Source organism: Scyliorhinus torazame, chromosome 24 (assembly GCF_047496885.1).
Source record: "Scyliorhinus torazame isolate Kashiwa2021f chromosome 24, sScyTor2.1, whole genome shotgun sequence".
NCBI classification, from domain to species: domain Eukaryota; kingdom Metazoa; phylum Chordata; class Chondrichthyes; order Carcharhiniformes; family Scyliorhinidae; genus Scyliorhinus; species Scyliorhinus torazame.
In genome coordinates, this window is record NC_092730.1 from 47,443,796 (window position 1) to 47,451,056 (window position 7,261).

At 45.7% G+C, this 7,261-nt stretch overlaps 1 non-coding gene across 1 annotated transcript; it reads right to left on the minus strand.

Moving 5' to 3' along the window:
* Positions 1–1,784: 1,784 nt before the first annotated feature.
* trnas-gcu (transfer RNA serine (anticodon GCU)) lies at positions 1,785–1,866 on the minus strand. Its single transcript has one exon. It is a non-coding gene; the product is annotated as a tRNA-Ser (tRNA).
* Positions 1,867–7,261: the final 5,395 nt, after the last annotated feature.

The window sequence follows — 7,261 nt, forward strand, 5'->3', positions numbered from 1 at the left end:
CAGGCCCTTCGGACGACGATGTTGTGCCGAACCTTTGTCCTAGATTCATCATAGATTATCATAGCATTTACAGTGCAGAAGGAGGCCATTCGGCCCATTGAGTCTGCACCGGCTCTTGGAAAGAACACCTCCACCCAACACTAAGGGCAATTTTGGAATCGAAGGGCAATTTATCGTGAGTTTCCAACTGAGGAACACTGGCCAACAGTTTTTCACTCAGAATTTATGCGCCATTATCTAATTGAGAAGGAAAAGATGTCAGAAGGTATGGATAAAGTGCGGAGCACAATGGATGAGCAGTTCACCGCCTTAACCACTCGGCCACCCCGTCCCGCAAGCTCGCACGTCTATCCGTCTTCGTTCATTTTGCACCCATGAACTGATGGATTATATCTGCCTCGTTCTATTCATCCTGGTGTTCAATATTGAAAATGCAGCGATAGTGGCATAGTGGTGAGCATAGCTTCCTTCTCAGCAGTTGAACAGTGATCGATTTACCGCCATCGCAGTAATAGTTGTATCGGATGTTTTTGCGCGACACCGTGAGTTTCAAACCGAGGAAGACTGGCCAACAGTTTTTCACTCAGAATCTATGGGCAATTATCTAATTGAGGGGTATAAGATGCCAAAAGGTCAGGATAAGGTCGACGTGGAGTTGATGCTTCCTCTAGTGGGGCATTCTAAAACGCGAGGTCATAATCTTAAAATAAGAGATCGCAAATTTAACAAAGATTTGAGGAAAAACTACTTCTCCCAAAGGCTTGTGATACTTGTGGAATTCGCAACCCCACAGTGCGTTGGATGAAGTGAGAGTGAGTAAACTTAAGGAGAAGTTAGAGAGATTTTTATTGGTAAGGCGTTTCAACTCCTTACCAACAAGGAGAGCGGGCAGAACGGTGGAGTTGCGGCCACGATGGGATCAGCCAAGATCACATGGAAGGTGTTAGGCTCAGGAGGCTAAATTGCCTACTTCCGCTCCGAGGTCATGTGTTCTCGGGAGGAGGAGCTCTGGCTGATATCGCAATCGACCTCTTCACCTGTAACATTGTAGATAGCAGATGAGGAACATATCAGCGATGATAGAATGGCGGGGCAGACTCGAAAGGTCGAATGGCTTAATTCTGCTCCTATATTTTATGAACTTATCTTTTGCGCGAATTCGTGAGTTTCACACTGAGGGAAAGAAACGGTTTCCAACTCAGAATTTATGGGCAATTATGGTAGAGAGTGATTTAAGTAACTTCCTCATCGTTTTTTAATGTTGTTTCAATATGGAAAGCGTTCTACTATTCACCACCCGCCAAGCCCTTAAACAAAAGCTAAATATCACAGCATTTTTATTTTATCCTCATGAAGTTGACCACGTTACAGACGAGAATGGGATTGGAATCCACGTGCGCAGAACACAATGGATTATTGTGCATCACCTTAACCACGTGGTATACCTCCTTTACTTCATGGAAATTTAATATGCGATCTTCTCACAGACAAGTAGCCGAAGAACCCCTCCAGTGTACAAACAGGAGAAGGTTCATCCAGGAGAGGTGGCTGAAGAGAATTATGGGAGAAGTGAACCCGGTAACCTCGCCTGTACTGTGGGTAACCGAAGAAGAACTGGTGGCATTGAGCGGTTAAACCACAAACACGCTTGCCTCCATTCGTCCCTCCTCTCACCCAACTCGATGCAATCCGGGATGACAACTTTGAATAGACTGTCACATCAGTGATTGCAGATCCATCTTTGAAAAAGGAGTCCCACTTTCGAGAAACGGTGGATGAAAAATCGACGAGGATGGGATTCGAACCCACGCGTGCAGAGCACAATGGATTAGCAGTCCATCGCCTTAACCACTCGGCCACCCCGTCCCGCAAGCTCACTCAGAATCTATGCGCAATTATCTAATTGAGGGGTATAAGCTGCCAAAAGGTATGGATAAGGTAGGCGTGGAGTTGATGCTTCCTCTAGTGGGGCATTCTAAAACGCGAGGTCATAACCTTAGAATAAGAGATTGCAAATTTAATAAAGACTTGAGGAAAAACGACTTCTCCCAAAGGCGTGTGATTCTGTGGAACTCGCGACCCCAGAGCTGGTTGGATGCAGGGAGAGTGAGTAAATGTAAGGAGGAGTTAGAGAGATTTTTAGTGGGAAGGAGCTTAAGGGTTATTGAGATCGGGTAGGACGGTGGAGTTGAGGCCAGGATGGTTTCAGCCAAGATCACATGGAAGATGTTAGGCTCAGGAGTCTAAATTGCCTACTCACGCTCCGAGGTCATGTGTTCTCGGGAGGAGGTGCTCTGGCTGATATCGCAATCGACCTCTTCATCTGTAACATTGTAGATAGCAGATAAGGAACATATCAGCGATGATAGAATGGCAGGGCAGACTCGAAAGGTCTAATGGCTTAATTCAGCTCCTATATTTAATGAACTTACCTTTTGCGCGAATTCGTGAGTTTCGAACTGAGGGAAAGGAACGGGTTCCGACTCAGCATGTATGCGCAATTAGGGCAGAGAGTGAATTAAGTAACTTCCTCATCGTTTTTGAATGTGGTTTCAATGTGCAAGGTGTTCTACTATTCACCACCCGCCAAGCCCTTCAACAATTGCTACATATCACAGCATTTTTATTTTATCCTCATAAAGTTGACCACGTTACAGACGAGGGTGCGATTGGAATCCACGTGCAATGGATTATTGTGCATCATCTTAACCACGTGTTCCAACTCCTTTACTTCATGGAAATTTAATATGCGATCTTCTCACAGATAAGTAGCCGAAGGACCCCTCCAGTGTACTAACAGTAGAAGGTTCATCCAGGAGAGGTGGCTGAAGAGAATTATGGGAGAAGTGAATACGGAAACCTGGACTGCGCAGTGGGTAACCGAAGAAGAACTGGTGGCATTGAGCGGTTAAACCCCAAACACTGGCAGATACAATCACACAGTCACAAAAAGTGACATACACTGACAGGTACTATGACACACTCACAGTTAGTGAAATATAGTGATACGCATAATCACACACTCAGAGACAGTCTCAGAAACAGATAGATGCAATCACACACTCAGACAGTAACAGATACTGACAGATACAAGCACACACTCATAGACTGTAAGCAACGCTGACAGATACAATCACACACTCACAAATAGTATCAAACATTGATAGATACAATGACAACGCACAGACAGTGACACACGCTGATCGATCCAATCACACACTCACAGTCACAGACACTGACAGATACAACCACACACTTAGAGACAGCGACAGGCACTGAAAGATACAATCACACACTCACAGACACTGAAAGATGCAATCGGACTCTTACGGACAGTCACAGACACGGAAAGATGCAATTGCACACTTACAGACAGCCACAGACACTTATAGATGGAATGGCACACTTACATACTGTAAAAGACACTGATAGATGCAATAGATCACCCACAGACTGTACCAGACGCTAATAGAGGCAATTACACACTCACAGACAGTAACAGACACTAGCAGATCCAATAGTACACTGACTGATTGTAACAAGCACTGATAGATAAAATCACAGACAGTAAGAGACACTGACAGATACAGTCGCGCACACACAGTCAGTGACACACACTGGCAGATATAATCACAACTCACAGACAGTAAGATACAGTGATCGATGCACTCACACACTCACAGACAGCAACGTAAACCGACAGATGAAATTACACATTCGTCGGCAACAGTGCACACTGATAGATGCAATCACACACTCAGACAGTAACATACACTGACAGACACAATCAGAAACTCACAAACTGTAATAGACACTTATAGGTACAACAGAAACTCACAGACAGGAACGTCACGGATAGGTGCAATCGCGCCGGCACAGAGAGTAGCAGACACTTATTGATACTGTCTCACACTTACAGATAGAACGAGGCTGACAGATTCATCCACATACTCATATACCGAAACAAAGAATTGCAGGCCTATCACACGGTAAATGACAGGCTCACGGATAGAATCAGGCACTCACAGAGAGTAACAGAGGCTGGCATGCACAATCACACAATCAGACACAGTAACAGACACTGACAGATACAATCACACACGCACAGAGAGAAACAGATTGGCAGCAACAGAGACTGACATATATAATCACACACAGACAGCAATAGAGACGGACAGATATAATAATCGAATAATAATCCACCTTTTTAGTACCACATAGGTTTCCATTAACACAGCCATGAAGTTACAATGAAAAATCACTAGTCGCTGCACTGCGGCGCCTGTTTCCTCCTCTAAGGGGGAGAGCTGACTGGTGTTGATTTAACCTGAGAACCGCTGCACCTCGGGAGAGGGGTGTGTTTGAGAAGGTGGCCCTTCCTGAACCAAATACCCAAGTTAGTTGCATTGGGGTAGTATTAAGTAAATTGGCACCACTCAATGGTCCACTCACACACTGTGACCTCATTGGCTGGGGGCCGGATAAAGTTCTGGAAAGGCAGGGGGGAGGGGTATAACAATCAAATCCCGGTCCCCCGAACAGCGAAGACTCCATTCAGCAGAGCCGGTAGGAAGCAGCGTGTGAGGCCCACCCTGGCAACGAAGACCGCGAGGAAATCGAGGCTCAGAGAATGAGAGGAACAGGCACAGTTTCTAATTCGGGAGGTATGAGAAATTAAGTCAGGTAGTGAAATACTTAACTTACTCAGCATTTTGTTTGAAGAGCGTAAACTTTGGATTCAATATGGAAGGAGTTCGATTATTCCAGGCCCTCAAACATCATCTGCCACCATGTTTCTTTGAACATTTTAAACTCCATGAATTAAAAACTAAAAATCACAGCATTTTCAGTTCACCCTCATGAACTGGACCAAACAGAGACACAACAGATACTTTACAGACGACGATGGGAGCTGAAACCACTTGTACAGAGCAGAATGGATTATTGAGTATCGATTTAACCACGTGGTACAAACATTTGATCACATCATGATGAACATCGCTCAGGCGCCTTAAGGATCAGGTCATGTGGAACTCATGACAAATCTAATTTGTTATCCATAGAATCCCTCAAATTCCGAAGAGGGTCATTCGGCCCATTAAGTCTGCACCGACCCTCCGAAACAGCCTCTGTCCAGAACCCCCCAATCCCCCGCCCGCCCTATTCCCCTAACACCACGCATTGCCCATGGCCTATCCACCTAGCCTGCATAGCTTTAAAATGAGATACGAATCCGCAGCACCCGGAAGATCCTCCTTCCGCAGAGACGGGGAGAATGTGGAAACTCCACACGGATAGCCACGCAAGGCCGGAATCCAACTATTACGAAACGCCAACTGACAGGCAGAATTGCTGTAACTCCACATGATTCGGACAAGTTGAGCGAGTGGGCAAATGAATGGCAGATGCAGTACAATTTGGATGAATGTTAGGTTCGCAACTTTGGTAGGAAAAAGAAGAAGGTAGATTATTATGTGGATGGCAATAAATTAGGAAATGTGAATGTGCCACGAGACCTGGGTGTCCCTGTGCACCAGTCGCTGAAGATAAACGTGCAGGTGCAGCAGGCGGCAAAGAAGGCAAGTGGTACGTTGGCTTTCATCGCGAGAGCATTTCAGTGCAGGAGCAAGGATGTCTTGTTGCAATTATATAAGATGTGGAGATGCCTGCATTGCACTGCGGTGAGCACAGCAAAATGTCTTACAAGACCAGGTTAAAGTCCAACAGGTTTGTTTCAAATCACTAGCTTTCGGAGCATTGCTCCTTCCTCAGGTGAATGAAGAGTTGTGTTCCAGTAACATATGTATCGACAAAGTCAAAGATGCAAAACGATACTTAGAATGCATGCACTTGCAGGGGTGACCCCAGATTTAAGAGGGGTGTGAATTGCCCAAGCCAGGATAGTTGGTAGGATTTTGCAAGCCCAGGCCAGATGGTGGGTGGGTGTGAATGTAATGCGACAAGGATCAAAGGTCCCGGTTGAGGCCGTAGCAATGAGTGTGGAACTTGGCTACAAGTTTCTGCTCGGCCATTCTGCGTTGTCGCGCGACCTGAATGCTGCCTTGGAGAACGCTTACCCAAAGATCAGAGCCTGAATGCCCTTGACAGCTGAAGTGTTCCCCGACTGGAAGGGAACATTCCTGCCTGACGATTGTCGCGCCATGTCCGATCATCCGTTGTCCAAGCATCTACATGGTCTCGCCAATATACCACGCTTTGGGACAAACTTTCCTGCAGCGTATGAGGTAGACAACATTGGTCAACTCGAACGAGTATGTACCGCGTACCTGGTGGGTGGTGTTCTCATGTTTAATGGTGGTACCCATGTCGATGATCTGGCACATCTTGAGGAGATTGGTATGTCAGAGTAGTGTGGTGGCGTGGTCGTTGTTCTGAAGTCTGGGTAGTTTGCTGCAAACAATGGTTTGTTTGAGGTTGCGCGGTTGTTTGAAGGCAAGTTGTGAAGGTGTGCGGATGTCCTTGGCAAGATGTTCGTCTTCATCGATGACGTGTTGTAGGCTGGAAAGAAGATTTCGTAGTTTATCCGCTCCAGGGAAGTACTGGACGACGAACGGTACTCTGTCGGTTGTGTCCAGTTTTTGTCATCTGAGGAGGTCCGTGCGGTCTTTTGCTGTGGTGCGTTCGAACTGTTGATCGATGAGTCGAACGCCATATTCCGTTCGTACGAAGGCATCTTTCAGCGTCTCAACTCTCATTTCCTGCTTCACTCCATTGTTCTGGAGTGATGTTCCTCGGATGTCGGAAGAACCATCACCACGTGATACAGAAGGATCACATTTGAATTCAGAGCAGAAAACTGTGTGTGAATCACATTCTGTACACGAATCATATTATTTATTTGTGATAAAGAAGTAAGATTAGTGAAATTAAAGTCACAATAAATGGATTGAAGGGCGGGTTGTTCATGGACAGATTGCAGAATTTGACGAATATTTATTGTCAGAGATCTCAGAACAATTGATATTTGACGCGAGTAAGGAGATTAACATTGAACGAAGCATGTCCTTAGCTATAATTTACCATTATCTAATTTTGTGAAATTTGCTCTGACAGATGGCATTCAAAGTCCTGACGTCATCAGGATTCGAAACTGCGGAGAGAAATCCCGATGGATTATGAATCCATCGCCTTAACCACTAGGCCAGGGTTGCGTCCCCTGACGTATGCAAACCACACACACTGCTGGTGAAACCACATGTCAAAAATGTACTGCCGCATTTTGAATTCCGGTGCTGCATCT